The 17,867-nt window shown below is 46.4% G+C and overlaps 1 protein-coding gene across 2 annotated transcripts in view; it reads left to right on the top strand.

The window, feature by feature from the left end:
* Positions 1 to 17,867, top strand: part of CngA (Cyclic nucleotide-gated ion channel subunit A) — a 371,493-nt gene that overhangs the window by 46,848 nt on the left and 306,778 nt on the right. For both annotated transcript variants that reach the window (XM_065432743.2, XM_070535384.1), the window contains exon 2: positions 17,374 to 17,543. The gene's annotated coding sequence lies outside the window, so the exon portion shown is untranslated. The remainder of the gene's footprint in view (positions 1 to 17,373; positions 17,544 to 17,867) is intronic.

Genomic DNA, 17,867 nt, shown 5'->3' with positions numbered 1-17,867 from the left:
AGTCGGGGACGGTTCGAAGTATACGGGGGGTGTAACAGTCGAAATTGTTGTGCGTGACTGAAGATTCGGAGAGAAAAGCGAAGCCCCGATTGGGCCATTCCTGTTGGTGCTCTTTCGTGCATGCATTGCGCCTTCTTACGGGCGGCGATGCGAGAAGAAGCCCCGAAATACAGCGCGCAACGCTGCATGTGTAACGCGGGTCATTATTCTCGAGCCGCCGAACGCGACAGGAACCGAAGGAATTGCGCAGACAAGTGACTGTTTCTTTGTAGAGAGAGGTTGTATTACCAACACATGCACTTCACATGTTAAGGCACCTGCTGGGTTTTAGCTATTAAGAGAAGCAATAAAAAACTCCTTAGTATTATGCAGACCATCTACCTATCCGGAATGAAGACCAAGTGCCTACTGTTGGGGTCGTGAACTTGAGCCTATGTATTCTCTCAGAAAACGCAACATGAAATCAGTTGAGAAGGGTACAGTATTCCTTAAAACCGCATTTTCATTTGTTTGGAGGGAGAATGTTGATTATTACTGCAGAAAATGAAGACCAAGCGTCTCTATTAATTACTTTCTCGCGGAAGCCGATATGTGTTCTTGCACCTGGATCGTCTTGGTGCCGGAAAAGTTTTCCTAACTTGCTAGGTTTCTTGCTTTTACAGTGTGATGTAGCCCTCTAACGACAGATTCTTAACTAGAACAAAGTAGACGCTGCAAACATCGATGACCTCACCTATGACAAGCAGGTGCACGAACATCAAGACGGCGTTGCCATCTGTATTTTGCTTTCCGGCCTCTCCCGGCTTATCTCGGCTCATTTCGCGGTAGAATTGGCCAATTTACTGTTGTAGAAACGTATTTTACGAATAAAGCGCAATAGTTGTCTTTAGTTCTCCTTTAACAAACTCATCTTTTTTTTTGTCTTAGACTACGGAATTTGGTGACTTCAGTTGTATTTCTTTTCTTTTTGTGATGATCAGCTTCTATTTTTCATTACCGCGCCACTTACTGGGCATCTTTTATAGCTTTTTTTCGATCTAGCAGATTTTTAACAATCGCCTGTGAAATGTAGCACAATTGTATTCCTTGAACGGAAGTACTATGAGAGACGGATAATATTTGCGCGGCAATTCCAAATGCATGATAATCTAAGTGCCGAAATTTCGCTCATTAACGTTTTAGCTAATTGCTGAACAAACTAATCACGCTTGCTATTTACGGATTATAGCCGGTGGGTTCTCATTACATATCACTTGGAACAAATTCTAAGCATGCCACCAGTTTTGAGATATGCGTTCTCAGATCGACCATAAAGTACCTTGATTTTCCAGTTATTTCCATGCTTGAATCATAAAAATACGTTTTGGCAAAAAGTAAGTAGCACAACAGTTCATTTTTACATGCTAGTTTGACAGAGCTTTTCTCAAACCTTGTGCCAGTTTGAAAATTATTTCCAAGTGGTCGTTTCTTGAGAACTCACTAGCCTCGTTTCATCAGCTGCAATATGTGCTTTGAAGTAATTAGTTAAAACGTTGATTAGTGAGATTTTATCAATTCGTCAATGATACATTTTGTTATCGTGATTTCTTGTGCATTCACCGTCCACCAATTCAAGTAAGCCAGCTCAATGAGTAGATTTGTGCTATAATCCGCAGGTGATATTTTTCTAAAATCTGTTAACTCTTAATCATAATTAGGAAACAACAACTGGTATGACAAGCAATTGTCGATCTCGTGTTTTTCTATTTTTGGTGTAGTCTTTACGTGCGCTCATTGTAATTAACAAAGCAATATTTAACGATTTTGAAGTGTAATTTCAAACAGCGCCCATACTGATAACACTCCATCGTTTCCAAGGGGTTGTGACATTGTCGTGAGAATCACGCTTCGTAGTCCATGCGTTGATTCGTTGCGCCGTGTTGCACACATTCTTAACTGCATTCAGCAGAAGGAATTAGGATGCAAAGCACAAAACTCAGTAAGAAAAGAAGATATCCAACTAGAATGACGTCATTTTTCTTCATAACAACAAAACGCAGGCTCCTTAGTTCTTTTTCTTTTTTCTGGGGTGCTATATATATAGGGCCGCCAGCTCAAGTGCCCTCCGGGAACAGCAGTTCAATTCTCAGAGAGACGCCGATCGGGATCGATTTACCCGGATACGAGACAGAAAACTCGATTGGCGACGGCTCTTACGCTACAAGAGACTCGTTTTTTTTTATCTCTTCCTTTCTTTGTCCTCGCCTTGTGCGCGTGTTGGCAAGCCGCTTGGAGACATCTCGTCTTCGGTCGTCTCGTATTCCTTTGGCAGAAACTCGTGTGATTCACGCCCAGTGTTTGTTGGAGGTTACAAGCTACAACTTTGCGTCTGTCGGGCCTTGGTTTCTTCTTCGTCTTCTTCTTTTTTTTCAAGGAGGTTTGTCTTACGGCACAGTAAAAAAGAAAGAAAGAACAACAACATGTAAATATGAATGCAATCCTGTACCAAGCAGGAAGACTGGTAAGGCTCTGTAATGATAGTTATCTTGGCTCAACTAGTCGAAGTCAGCATGCCAGTCACTGCGGAGACAAGTGGGTCGTGGGCTTCGGCAAGTCCACGACTGTTGTTACAGATCGGTTTCTTGTATGTCGCCGGTTTTTACAGAACCTTAGATTGTTAAAACGAAGGATAGTGACAGGTGAATTGAAATATTGTTATGCACGTTACGCATTATGAAGTTCGTGTAGAACGCTCCGACACGGATGCTCGTAGTCATGACAACGGGAGCAAATTAGGACCATTGTGCAGATAATTGCATCGATATAGTGCATGGTCCTGGAGGAGGAGCATCCGCAGCGATTCTTCATTATTTCAGAAATTTAGCAGTAAGAGAGAAGTGCTGAAGGAGAAAGGAAAGGGTGGTATACCTCAGGAATACAGAATAAAAATTGGTGAATGAAGAGAAGAAAGGGATGGCCATTGGCAATACGTTAGCATCTGTTTTACAGCACTGCACTGGTTGGGGGGAGGAGTTGTTTGGGGAGAGCGCAGTAGAGGGTTAGAATGATACGTGGAAGGAGAAGAAGAAAGTACAGCACGTGCTAGAGAAACACGAAAACAAAACGAAAACAAAGCAAAAAAGGACACGAAGTGTCGCATGCGTTAACGGAAGCCTTCAAATGAAAGGATGGGTCAAGACGGTTTGCCACCTATCGTACCCCTCAACGTAATCATTTGGTTGTGGAACGATGAATGTGTGTTGTCGATTCCCCGCCCTCCTGACGGCGACGCATTCGCTTATTTAAAGGGAAGCTTTCTTGCCGAGCTCGTGGTATGTTTTCGCACGTATCTGGCCTCTAACGCCGAGCGCGTTTGACCGGATGGTGGCGCCTTCTAGAGACGGTGCAGCGAAGAATTAGTTTACGAGTTTACCGTTTCGAGCATAGAGTCTCATACAGTAGTTATTAGATGGAACTGTATAGCTAGTCTCTACGGTAGCTGCAAGCAGCACGTTTCATTCAGCGACGGAATGATGATGTTTAGTACACGGCTTTGTCTAAACTTCGTCCTTTTGGCTTCAAACGGCTTTGTGACTTCGCACGGTCACCATTTCAACAAAGTACGGCGTTATAAATATTTAAATAAACATTAATGACATTGTCCGACTGCAGCATTCGAACATAGAACCTCTAGCACGCAGGCCTGATATTTGAAACCATTACACCTCGGATTCTTGTGTCGACAGGCAGCATGTAACACCCTTTCTTCCGGGCAAGCCCGCACGTTGAGACGCATGGCGCGTTTCGATCCGCAGTTGCACTAGAAGAAAGGAGGGCATCATAAACCCCACGTGTGCAACACGACACTAATGACACCACTGAAATTATAAACAAATACTATATATATGAGCTACTGAATTGAAATATGTGTGTATAATGGCGAGCCTATCTAGAATTCACTGCAAATAAAATATTTCTTCTTCTTATAACGTGCTGCTCTTTAATGCTAATATTTATAACTCTTAAACCCCACTTACGTATATACACACACAGGGTTCAGCAGCCAATCCCACCAAGAACTCTTCGATTTAGGTAGATGTTAACTGGAGTTGAGGCTGCCCGAATTTTTTTTATTCTACTGCGATTGTTGTGTAATACTTTACCTGGTCACACCGACTCGCTCTGCGGCACGCACGAACTTCACCTTACCAATATCATTGCATTCGAAATGCGAAAGTCCTTCAGCCCGACACTTGCCGAAGCTTCCATCATGCAAGTGACATACGCCCGGAGCCAATCCGAACAAACCACCCATTGGAATTTTTCTGTGTCAGAATGGAATGTCTCCGCTCTCGGTGCTGTGGAAGGATATGGTTTAGTTCTGGCCTAGCTGACGTACTCCGCGCATTTTTTGACCTTTGCATTCGGTTTCATTTTGTGGCCTTCTCGACTTTAGCTTTCACCTTCGCCCTTATCGAGTTTTCTTCGGATCGCACACTCGAATTCAGGCTGTCTCTTTTTCGTTCAGAGATTATAAATGCTGGCTACTAGTGCGTGTGTGTGCGTGTGTGTGCGTGTGTGTGTGCGTGTGTGTGTGTGCGTGTGTGTGAGAGAGAGAGAAAGAGAGAGCGAGCGAGCGAGCGAGAGAGAGACAGAGAGAGAGAGAGAGAAAGCGAGAGAGGCGAGATTGTTTTTGAGACAACATATGTTTGCTGGTGTGTATAAAACGATGACATGCTGCTTTGTATAAGGAGGGGGAAGGGGATCAGATGATTCCAGAGGAGAGTGAAAATAAAGAGAGAGAAAGAGGGATCTCATCGATCGGCTTGGTTCCTCTTGAATTCCAGTTGCACTCGAGCTTAACTCTCGCGCTCGCACTCGAGCGTTAGCAGTCGACTGCCAGCGCCGTAATCACGGGCTGCCGAGCGCTCCACTCACGAAAATCGTCGTACGAATGTCGCTGACGCCATAGTTAATAAAACACGACTATCGCTTATATGAAAGGGTGACACAGGCTCCTTTCGTCTGCAAGCGCCTATATGGGGTCGCGGATACCGCGAAAAATCTTATAGTGAAGATTGGGTATGAAACATACAATTTTCATTTTCGGTTCGTATCAGGGACATTTTTTTTTACCGGGAAGACACAGAGGTCGAACTTGGCTGGTGTCTCACCAGCGAAGCGTTATATTCAACCCCATTCTGAATCAGGCAGCTACTGAATGTATCATACCGACATCTGCGGACGCGAGTTGAATGGCGAGTCAGGCAGTTTGTCGGATATGACCGAAGCTGTAGTCTTGATTTTTCTCTGAATCGCAACTGCCGAATCATGTGGAATTCGCTGCTGTGTACTGAACCAAGAAATCGACTGGTGTCCAAAGTGGTGAGACTTGATCGCATACCAATGAGTCTAAAGGAGCTGCTGGGAGCGTGGCCAGCCGTCACGCTTCAGAAACGTGCTGTTATAGCTAATAAATAGTTTCGGGAGGCTCCTCGTATTGCAGCGAAATACCAAAAATAAGAAGTACACGTCCATTTTCACTTGGCGAGAATAAGATTGTATGTATATGTAGTGAATATATGTGGTATGTATGACACTGTAAAGACACTTTTTTTGTGTAGGAAACCCAGTGTCGCAGCACTGGAATAATAGTGCTTGCGACGTTTTAAGCTATGTTTCTATTTAGAGTCATTTTATCCTTTGACGGCTTACCGTATAGTCATTTTATAATGTGTATTTCCTATCTTTGTTATGTTGTGTGACCTGTGATGTATTTCTAAGTCTCTCATATGGAACAGGAATAGCCAGAATTGCCTGTTGGTGCCAACACCTTAATTATTATGTCGGTTGAATGTCGCAACTAGCGGTCCATAGATGCAACTTTGCAAACTCAGTTTCAGCTCCCGCGTAGTTTCTTTTCAGGCAAAACGTCCTGGCACGCGAGCAAAGGTTATAGATAAGGAAGAAAGTGTTGAAACTGCCATGCAGACCATAGCTGTGGAATTCGTTTTAAAAAGTAAGCACTGCGAAGGTGCAAGCAGCATGTGGCGGAATTTTTATGCTTCCAGCGTTCTCCAAATGCCAGCGAACAGTCGCACTTTAAGTGAGTCCCTCCCGACGTCGTTGCAAATGCAAACGACAAAACATGTGCGCACGGCCATCGGGACAGCTATGCCACAAATGTATGAAAAAACGCCAGAAATTTCGACTCGGAAGAATGTTTTTGCAAATTTAGCTTAGAAAACGTCACGATTCTTTTCACCTGTGGAAGGAAAGTGGTCATTCCGCACAGCTCAAAATGTTTTTCCCTTTAGCGTCCTTTTAAAGAGTCGCTGTAGTTTACACAGCGCTTGCTTAGTTTGTACGGCTTGGACTGCGAGATCTAGTTTTCATCATAGCCTGTGCATATTTATAGAGTGAGTCTAGGAAGTCTCACACAGTGTGATTGTGAAAGGTTCTCACTATTTTAAAAATCTTTCTATATAATTTCTTCCCTCGTGAAGATTTTAATGTGCCTGTATGTGAGCTATGTGATATCGGGCTCATCATTAGCCAAACTTTCCATACTGTCGCAGTTTTTAATGAACGAACAAAACAAGCTTCGACTACGAGCCGACTTCACGCTGAAAAGTTAGTGAGTTCTCCGGAGGCACAGCGACATGTACATTCTAAGCCGTAATTTTAACGTTCGGAAGATGTGGCTACAGAGAGGCAATGTTTAATGGCAGGGGTAAAATTACACCGGCAACCTTTTATTGCGGTTGCCAATATTTTGACGTGTCAGACGCATTTCGGCCGTCGCTGCCGTCGCCGTGATGTTCTGTATAATGTCCAAGTGCGATGACATCGTGGCCGCGCGCCTTATGCTGCATGTCCGAGTGAAAGCGTGGGAGGGTGAGCCAGTGACGGCGGCTCGATCTCGGGCGCGCAAGGGAGGAAGTGCGCCATCTTCCATCGCGCCGAAGACACAAGGGGGGAGGGGTTGTGTCAGTGTTCTACTCCGGCGGCAGCAGCGTATGGCGCGGTTGTGCGCGGCCGCGCAGGCCCTATCTTGAAAGCGATCTGCGATGGAAACATAGTGCGCCGAGTGCTGATAGCTTCGTGTGCGCCGTGTTCTCGGTGCTTCGTGATGAAGCGACAGGCAGTGCGAAGGCCAGTTCACTCTCTGCTGCTGCCGTGATTCCTCACTCCAGCGTTTTGACAGCGAGTGTTCGCGGTCATCCAGTGAGATGTGTGTTCATGTTTGCTTGTGCGCCCGTGACACGATGCTTGTTAAGTTAGTAAAGGAATGCTAACAAGTTTATACGGCCGATAGGACTACCGTTCTTGTTTCGTATAGCTATCAAATAATTTGCTATCGCAATCGATGCTTCGCCTTTCGAGTGATACTCCGACGTTTTTTTTTTTCTCACTCCTGACTTCTCTTTTGGTGTGAATGGTTAGGTCAAAGTGTTACATTTCCTGGCTTCTGTAAAGAATGTCACGAGAACTCGCCCCCTCGTGGTGTTGTCTAGCGAAATTGCGCAATGGGCAGTCGGAAAAAGTGACACACTTGGCAACGCACACCTCCAACGCAAAGCGAAGCAAGGAGAACAGGGGAGACCCTAGCAACCAAGGAGCAAGTAAACATTCTGTACACGCAGTGTGCAACAAACTGGAGTGTGTAAACACGACAACAACAACAGCAGCAGCAGTCACATCAGTGGTGTGCGAAGAGGAACATTTGGGACTGTCGTTTGGCTGCCCACTACCTTGAGAAATACACTGCGTAAAAAAAGATTGGAAAAAAAGAAAACAAATATATAAATCAAAGCTCTCAAGTCAAAGGTTCTTGCATTGTCGTCGCGTTCTCGTACTTGTTACTCTGACCGCAGACCTGCTGGCGTTTCATCTCCGAGCTGACCCTTTTTCGCGCGTCGTCTGCCTGTCGGAGCTTTCTGCGATAGGGCTGAGTGCTCGGTACCAGGTCAGTAGGAATTCGTTTAGCGAGGAACACGACTGGTCCACCGGCGCGCCGCCGACGGAAAGCACTGTCGTGCTGTCGGCTAGCGCTTTCACTGAGCTCGTGTTATCGACGGAAAGGTATGATGGAGAAAAGAGAAAGGAAAAAGAAGATAATGAAGACATACAGCATCGGCGCCGTAAGCTGACGCTGCTGCTGGAGCATTCTAGCAGGGAGGCCCTTTCGGCAACGTCGAAGGGAGTGCTGTTGGGAGGAAAGACAGATAGTAGGAGTGTGTCCAAGCAGCTCCTCCGACGTGCAGCTCTCGTCGAATGCTGTGATCTCGGCGGGAAACGTACTGGTGTAGCGTCCAATATCCACTATGTATAGAGAGATTGAGAGAGAACAGACTTTATGCAAAAGAGTACACGAGCGTAATGCTTCTCCGCTGTGCAGTGGGTGGGCCCCTCAGCCCAGGAGTCCAGCGTCCCAAGCTGCCCTTCTCGCTCGGTTGGCCAGGCTGAGCTGGTCCGTCGAGTCGAAGGTGTACAGTGCTGGCTCCAATTACCGTGCGGTCGGGTTGTCCTATGGGTGCGAGGTGTGGTGTTGCACTATGTATAGAAGAGTTTCTACAGTGAGCCGGCAACTGTGTAGGAAGAATGCAGTTTCATATTCGCTATATCTAACCGAGTCTGTACACGCAGTTGGCAACCATGTAAAGAAAGGAATGTCTTAATGTGTCTGTTCTGATTGTGTCGATCTAATCCAGTCAATCTGTATGCACTGTACAAGACACGACAACTGGTTTCGTCCTGTCGCGCTTTGAAACTCCGGCTACCCCTGCGTACGCATAAGATATTGGAGAGGAGGGAATAGAAATATGAGAGAGAAAGAGAGAGAATGTTCACTGAACATTCTCTCTCTTTGCACATGGAACATGTCATGTAGTCAAAGGTTCTCACACAAGCTCGTCAAAGTTAGGAAACGCCATTGGCGACTTCAGAGCCTTGTACGCAATGAGTTGTAAGAGCTCGGTGTTCAAGCATTTTGTCTTTGAACAAAGACCGATCGTCGGATTGTGCTCATGTATTGCGTAAGGTGTGGCTTAACACATGTGATTCGATTTTGTATTGCTGGTACTACCAGCATTTTTTCTTTCTTTCTTGCTCTCCGTTAGTAGCCTAATTTTTTGTGCAGAGTGCGAGGGCTTTATACAAACGCACTCTGCATTTCTAGTGTCGACGCTCTTTCTGCAGTAAGAGGGCGCTCGTACTTAGCTGTGCATTACATTGTTGCTTTTTCGTCACCCCGCTTTTCGAGCTGACACTTCGTATTGGAGAAATGCTCAGACTGAAGGCGAAAGGCCGCCCTGCACCCAAAAGTGTCTGCTCAAAGCGGGAAGGAGTGAGACAGCCTTTCTATTACCCGTGATAACCGAATCTACAAATTCCAGGAACAACAGAATGAACTACAAGAACTCAGATCGAGAGAGATAGAAAGAAATAGAGAGAGATAGAGAGAGAGAGAGAGAGAGAGAGAGAGAGACTGACAGACCAAGAGAAAAGAAAATTTAGAGAGAAAGAAACGTGTGTTTTGGCGTGCACCTAATGAGATTCCCTTGCCCAATTTTGTGTTCCCGGAAAGCTGCAGCCCACCGTTTAGCGGCCGTCAGGATCACTCAGGCAAAGCAGCATTGATGAATAAGTTGTTCGAGCTGAGCCAAGCTCTTCGTATGCTGCGTGGCTGTGCATTTCGTGCTACTTTTGTGTTACTTTATCCAGAAGCGAGCGTACCTTTAAGTGAAGCGTTATGTAGCGCCACATTCACTGCGCAAAAGAGCGTGCTATCAGGCCACTGCGACGTGGCTTGTATCAACAAAATTGACCCACGTAACGAAGAAGCATGCAGCGGACGCAAAGCCACGTCACATGGAGCTCTTTATCATCATTCTTTTTGTTGTTGTTCTATCGTGATCTCTTCAATATTACGTGACGTGACAGGGAAATGAGAACGTGCGCGAGTCTGGAGAAACGGGCCGAGCTCTAATCGCGCTTTTGTGGTCGCACGCATGCGCGAACACAGTCACGCGCAAAACAACGAAGCGGCCGCGTGCGCAAGTCATAAAGTTTAGCTTGGGGGCACTAAAGTTAAAGGCACGGGTACCGCATTGCATATTTCTTAATAGCAGAGATAAAGAAGTGCACGCACTGAAGCCGGAGCTTTGGAAGAGAGAGAAAATTAAATTATGGGGTTTAACGTGCCAAAACCACTTTCTGATTATGAGGCACGCCGTAGTGGAGGACTCCGGAAATTTCGACCACCTGGGGTTCTTTAACGTGCACCTAAATCTAAGTACACGGGTGTTTTCGCATTTCGCCCCCATCGAAATGCGGCCGCCGAGGCCGGGATTCGATCCCGCGACCTCGTGCTCAGCAGCCCAACACCATAGCCACTGAGCAACCACGGCGGGTTTGGAAGAGAGAGACACCGAAGTAATCTTTATTTAGACGGCATAAGCCTACCAATCCTCACTTGCTCCATTTCGGATGCGCTGAACGATGACAACCTTGAGCGCTTCGGAACCGAGTTGCTAATGCAGTGGCGCTGTAAGCGGAACGAGACGGCGAGAGGGGACGTGTTCTTCAATACCAATGCCTCTGGAGGTGTACTACTGCCCATCCCTGGGACAGCAGCTTATCGTTCGCTTTTATGTTCGATGAGGTACGAGGACAATGTCACCCGTGTTAATTTCGTTAGAAAGAAAGCGAACGCAATTCATACACCCATAGACAGGCTAAAACACACACACACACACACACACACACACACACACACACACACACACACACACACACACACACACACACACACACACACACACACACACACACACACACACACACACACACACACACACACACACACACACACACACACACACACACACACACACACACACACACACACACACACACACACACACACACACACACACACACACACACACACACACACACACACACACACACACACACACACACACACACACACACACACACACACACACACACACACACACACACACACACACACACACACACACACACACACACACACACACACACACACACACACACACACACACACACACACACACACACACACACACACACACACACACACACACACACACACACACACACACACACACACACACACACACACACACACACACACACACACACACACACACACACACACACACACACACACACACACACACACACACACACACACACACACACACACACACACACACACACACACACACACACACACACACACACACACACACACACACACACACACACACACACACACGCACACGCACACGCACACGCACACGCACACGCACACGCACACGCACACGCACACGCACACGCACGCACACACACACACACACACACACACACACACACGCGCACACACACACGGAAAGAAAACGAAAAGGTAACACAAGTGGAACTGACTTAGACAAAAATCATAATGGGGAACAGGGTCGAGTCCAGAGAAAATGCGTCGAGAAAAAGAAAGTACTTTGTTGCTGGTTCCGCTGCACTTTCCATGCTTGCTCCGAAGCACAAGGAAATGAGCCTATTGATGTTGGTCAACCGCGTACACCAGGGCCACGATTTTCGTAGCGATAACCCCCCCCCCTTCTTTTTTTCTACCTATTCCTTTTCTCACTTTTTGCGCTTCGTCAGTGGTGAGAGCAACGCTCCACACGCGTTGTCAATGGGATTAGTCGACCGTGAATGATAAGAGTGGCAAAAAACCGACTGGAAGGCATCGTTACAATATCGCGGCGAAATATACCGACAACGACCAGTGGAAGCTCTGATATGTCGTAACTCCTTATCACAGAGACATGGTGTTCTCGTAAAAGGCCTATATGTTACCTCACACATGTATCCACCCGATGCTGTCCGAAAACCCGAAGGTACTGAAGGTGTGATAAAATGTTCAGACGGGAGCCATCCAAAACCACGTACAAAATAAATCACTTCCGAATGGTTGTCGGATAAACGCCAGCAACTTTTCGATACCGACACTCTTTTATCTCGAAGTGTCTTGGTGGTTCCAGATAAAGCGGGACTGAGTGCCAGTTCGCAACCCGTAATATGATATATCCTTTCGACGTTACCCACAGAAGCACCGAGAGTGTACTGCACATTCGCGGCTCTCGATATGCAATAAGTTCGGAGAAATTCCATAGGAATACGTACACAGCAACGCCGACGAGAAAGACCGGCAACGTGACACCGCAGAACACGACGAAAAGATATCCCGGAAGTCAGTCTTTCCTGCGCGGCGCACAGCGACAAGCGTTCTGAATGCCTCGGAAGATGAGAGGCGGCCAGAGTTCGGACGCGGAAGAGACCGGCGGCTGGACCTGCGCTATAGTGTCGCGATGCTATAGGCCAGCATCGGCAAGAGCCGGTGATGATCGATGGCGCTTTTGTGGGCCGCTATTTTCTTTCAGATCGATCATACGGTTCGCTGCCCATCGTTCGGAGGGCCAGTTCCGGGCGCACTCGGCAAACGGCAGGCCCGCGTCGTTGCCAACGAATATACAATACTATATCAACATCTCGTATCGACCATGCTCTTCTCGATCTTCGCACCTCCGCGAAATGAGTAATTGATCACCGGTGGATGCAAGATATCTGCTGGACACGCTACACGCCAGGTCCGATTTCACAATGCAGCCAATGGCGTTGCGTGTGCGTAATTGCGCAATAATTAGGCACCGCGCTAGCGGGAGGTAACGCGTGATAGCGCGTAAAAGAGATTAAGTTGCCAATGCACGCACAGTGTCGGGGGACAGCACGAACTGAAGCTGAGAAAGAGCAATCAAGTTTACAATAAAAGTAAGACATTTATTCTGTCCTGCGGGTGACTTGTTACGTGAAATTATACGTGGGAAGTATGATAGGAATCAAAAGACGCCAGACGAAGGTAAAAAGAAAAAAAGAACATGAAATGCTGCTCTCATATAACTGTGACTGCATGAACTTGCGTGGGAAAGTCGTGGTCTGGCTGCCAAACAGTGCCACTTACGCAGGTGCGCTGGCTTATCAATCACTGCTTCCAGCGCACGTTGACGAACTTTCGTTCGAACTTTCGTTGTCGAACTACGCCTTGGCGATGCACCTGTATCTGCTGCCGTAAGGTGTTATGGTGCCATCTAGCATGCGCTCAGTGGATAGATGTTGCCTCTGAAAATTGTTGAAAACTTTTGCGTCTTTTCCGTCCTTTTTTTTCGTAGTTAGGCATATGACACGCGACAAGCTTCAGACAAGGTGACATGGACCATCGCAAACTCGAACTTGCTACTGCAAATGAAATTTTGCCTGATGAGACATCACGGAGTCACATCTGACGTACAACAACAGTCCTTATGCAAGAGGTTTTATGAACTAGTACAAATACAGTGCATGACTTGCTATCGCAAGTAAATGTGCGTGACAGAAGTTAGAAACTTCCTGCTGAGACTAAGTACAAGTTTGCTTCTTTGATAGAAGCTCACAGCGAACTCGCGGAAGGCGAATAAAGTATTTAAGAGATGAAAGTAAACGATAAAAAGGCTAATGATGTTTGCGATAATAGATGGTGGAGAAAGCTGTGCAGTGAGCGAACGGCCAGTCAGCGTCCGAGAACATATGTTCCAGCAATCCAGTGACTGGATACTGTGACATGATTGCGGTAAAAGAAGGGTCGCAGCACAGCGCCGCTATTTCTGTTAGACCTCGCCTTTCGTATGTCGGTGGGTGTGCCTCACGTCTATTGGAGTGGTAGCAAACGCCCCCTCCCTCCCCCCCTCCCCCCTTCCCCCTACCGATAACCGTCGCGAATGCCTGAAATGGCCGCAACGTCTTCCACGGCAGAAGTTCTTTCTCGAAAGCCCGTTCATTCTGAGCAACGGGTACTATGTGGTTTTGTCGTCACTTAAAGACTAAAAACAACAATCTTGCAGCGATGTACAGAACGCAGCGACAACGAGTCCTGCAGCGAAGCCGTGAACTGGCACTCCGCGCATCGGCGAGCACATTGCGCGCTCTGCCGGAAACGGAAGCAATGAATGGCGGCGAGCGCAACACACCCATAAAGTGAAGCACCCGTGGCTCTGCAGAAGTGCAGATAAAGAGGGAAGCGTTCTTAAGCGTTGTATTGGTGGCGTCTCAGGCCTTCTGAAGGGCGTCGTCAGGCAAACGCTCCGCGACTTCCCCAAAGATGTACTACCGGCAACATTTGCTAAGTGCTTTTCAAGACACATACTCAGGCCTCTTTTTCTTTGAGCAAAGATTGAACGCCTGTATACAAGGGAGTCAATGCGCGTCAACCTATCGAGTTGTATGCGTACTCCGTTTGTCCTTGTGTACTTCGCACTTACGCTCTGCATCTTTCATGCAATTTTCACGCGATTCATGTGAAGGGGGAAATAGGCGGACTTTTCTTTTCACACAGATAAACAAATGGGCACCTAACGCGGCTTTGTGATGAAGATAGGAAGAAGAAAAATGAAACAACGAGGAAACGCTTTAAATTTATGTGGTTACTTACTGGCAAGTTTTGAGAACTATAAATGCCTTGGCGTGGTCATCGTGATGCTAAACCATATGTCTTGTCTCGGAGGCCATAGTAAGACTTGGAAACACAGCCGCGGACATTGTTTCAGTCTCTGCTATCGTAGTGTTATTGATAACGCAAGCAGAGACCGAAAGTATTCCACATGGCCTGTAAACCAATTATTTGCTAAAGGTTTGACAATTTCTGAAATCAATTTTATATTAAAGGCAAGGTGAAAAAGCATTGAAGCAAATATACAGTACCTGAAAAAAAAAATGAACAGGCAGTGTAAGAAATCACTAGGATCAAGTCAAACATGCCAGCGTCGCTCTCTTCAAGGTAATTAATTTCGCGTTTGCATATTTTCGTGCTACTGAACTGCGTGATATTTTCTTTCTTGCTTATTTAGGTATGATCAGTCATTGTTTCCATCGCGTGAACTCAGTCGATGCAATATAAAGAACCAGAAAAAGCTGGCTTGCTGCATAAGGCGCCCGGCGAGTGTTCGCGTAGCGTGAAAACCACGAAGTGACTTGCACTGATCAGTCAGAAAGTATCGCCTTCTTTACAGGAAATGAACTAGAAAAAGAAATTGCATCCTGGGCTGTTGTTTTATCAGGGCGGCATCAGGCCATAGAACCACAAGGCCGATCAATTTTGCACCGCAGTGGCTATAAATATCAAATGAGTCTGTTCCTTTCACATCATTTGCGGACCATGCTTTTCGTTCACTTCGAGGTTTGCGTACATATGAGTGAGAACCGCTTATGCACTCAATCCTAATAGTTCCGTGCAGCGAAGCAAGAGCTATAGGTTGCGTCAGTCAACCAGGACGGCGAAACCAAAGAAGGGACCCTTCTTTGTCGGCCTCTAATCGCCTTCCGCGTGACGCCGACTAAAGTAGAAGCTTCCTGGGAAGGTTTAGTATCTCACAATGGAAGAGCCCTCCTCCATTCCTTAGAACACACAGCTGGCTTTCGTTACTGATTGGTTGACACGAGCCCCTGTAGCATTCGCTGAACTGAACTGGACGCAATTCTTGAGGCATAGTTACAAGACATCTTTTTTTTTTCTTCAATTCGTGAAGACAAAGTTGGAGTCTGGAGGTTGTTCCGTCTTTCGGGCATCGGTTCAAAATACCCCCGTCTGCAATGATGGGCGTACTGGGGACATCTTAGAAGACAACAACGCGTCACTGGAATTCGCATGCTGACCTAGAAACAGTTGTCGTTTCACTTGAACTTGCCGATGTGAGCACAGGGTTGATGTGCACGTTTGCAATCACATCGTACTAACAGCGGGAGAATTACGGTGGAAAAAGTAACGAGAGATGGAGAGAGTGAGAAGAAAGGGAAACGGCAGGGAGGTTAACCTGAACGGTAAATCCAGTTTGCATCCGATACACTGGCGCACTGGGGAGGGTGAGGTAGAAAGATGAGGTGGAGAGACATCGAGTCAGGGAGCATACACACGAGATCACAGCCAGTCACTATCACCGCAGTGAAGAAAGAGAAATGGGGCAGCTGACGAAGTAGCTATATAAAATAGTTTACCGGTGCGTATTCGCCGTTCGACCGGCCGTAGCGACTCAGTGCTATCGGCAGTCTTACAGAAAGGAAACGTAAAGAGTCGTATTGGTTGTCAGAATTATTATAAAGCCCTCCAGGACGGTGTCTTTCATATACCCCTTGTGCTGTATTAGGCCACACCTGAAATTCCGGCTAGTTTGTTATTCATTGTCGTCGAATAACAGCGCGTAAAAAAAAACAAGGCACGAACGCGCTCAATTGTGACGTTAAGTTACATATGCGTATTTCACTTTTCACTGGTGTCCGTTTTCGAAAAGGGAAGTGGCTCTTGAGTTAGCTGGTGCATGGTGGTGATTCTTTCTTCATGTTTTGCTTTCCTAAAAAAAAGAGAGCAAATAATTCTTCAATGCTTCCTGCTAACAATAATAAAAAAACTGTGTTTGGTGAACAGTATAGGCTTGATCTATAGTTAAAATTAAGTTTGCACTTGCTTTGATGCCTCTGATAATTTAACTTATATCCCGGACAGAATGGAATTAGTATGAAAGAATGAATAGGAAGCTGCTTTTTGCTTCAAAATGCACCCAACCATGAGCATTGCGAGTAAGAAATTACGGACAGTACCTCCTGGCGAAAATTCGCTGAAATCATTTGTAATTCCTGCGGAGAACGACCCCTTTTCCCATCTTCATGGTCACCACAGCTTACTGAGCGCGCCATTGTAATACTGATAAATGTCGATCAGATAGAGTGACTCCGCCAAAGCTTGTCAAACTTGAAGAAGCGTTTTCCAAGAACATGTCCCTTATGAGTTATATTAATAATAAGCTAATGAGATGCAGTCGGTGCTTCGCCTGCGCACATTGCACAAGACACACTCTCGCGCCGTTTCCCCTCTGCTACCGCTTCACTAACACAAAAAACGAAGCACTCGACTCCAATGCCCTTAAATAAGCGCCCATGTCTCACGCGTACTACATGCGCTTGCGGACCGAAAGTCACGTGGTAATGCTCCCACGTGCGAGGGCCTGTGTCTGTGCATGTGTCGCGTCAGCATAGCCTCGTCAGAATAGCCCCGTCTCTCTCTTGTTTCGTTGTACTTTATGTTCTCAATGTACCTCACGTGTTGATCTTCCACGTCTGTTCTGTTCGTTACAATAACCAAGCAAATAAACGTTGTAGGAGGTTGTGAAGGTGTGGGAAGGGGCTGCTGTGTCGTGTGCTCACCTTTTCCATGTCTATTCCTGACGCAGCCCTTTCTCTGTTCTCTTTCCCTGCTTCCCATTCAAGGACTGGAACAATAAACCATGCTGTCGCCTGCAGTCGGCACCTTCTGTCAGTCGGCAAGGCGCCTATAACTGTCACGAGTCTGCAGTGCTGAAGAAGCTCCAAGTGGATTAGACTAGTGCCGTTTCTGGCACCACGTTCGACCTCCAGGGGATGACGCATTGTCGCCAGAGGTAAATGTGCGATCTCATTCCTACGTGTGCCTAAGGAACGCGGTCCTTTTTTTTTCCTTGTTAAGACTTATAGAAAAAAGATGCAGTTTCACTCGTAATGCAAAGCAGGGATGCGATAGTTTGCGCAGTATTATGCCCAGTAAATGTTGCACTGTTTTGCCTTGTACTGGTTGGAGCAAATATTCACAGATGCGCGCTAACACTCTCCTTCTGAGAAAAATAAAGCTTTAGTCAGTAATGCATCTACTTAGTGGTCTTGGCTATTATTATTATTATTATTATTATTATTATTATTATTATTATTATTATTATTATTATTATTAT

This window comes from Dermacentor albipictus, chromosome 3, assembly GCF_038994185.2.
Source record: "Dermacentor albipictus isolate Rhodes 1998 colony chromosome 3, USDA_Dalb.pri_finalv2, whole genome shotgun sequence".
Classification (NCBI taxonomy): Eukaryota; Metazoa; Arthropoda; class Arachnida; order Ixodida; family Ixodidae; genus Dermacentor; species Dermacentor albipictus.
Note: the sequence above shows the minus strand (reverse complement) of the source record. Positions and strands in the feature narration are given on the sequence as shown.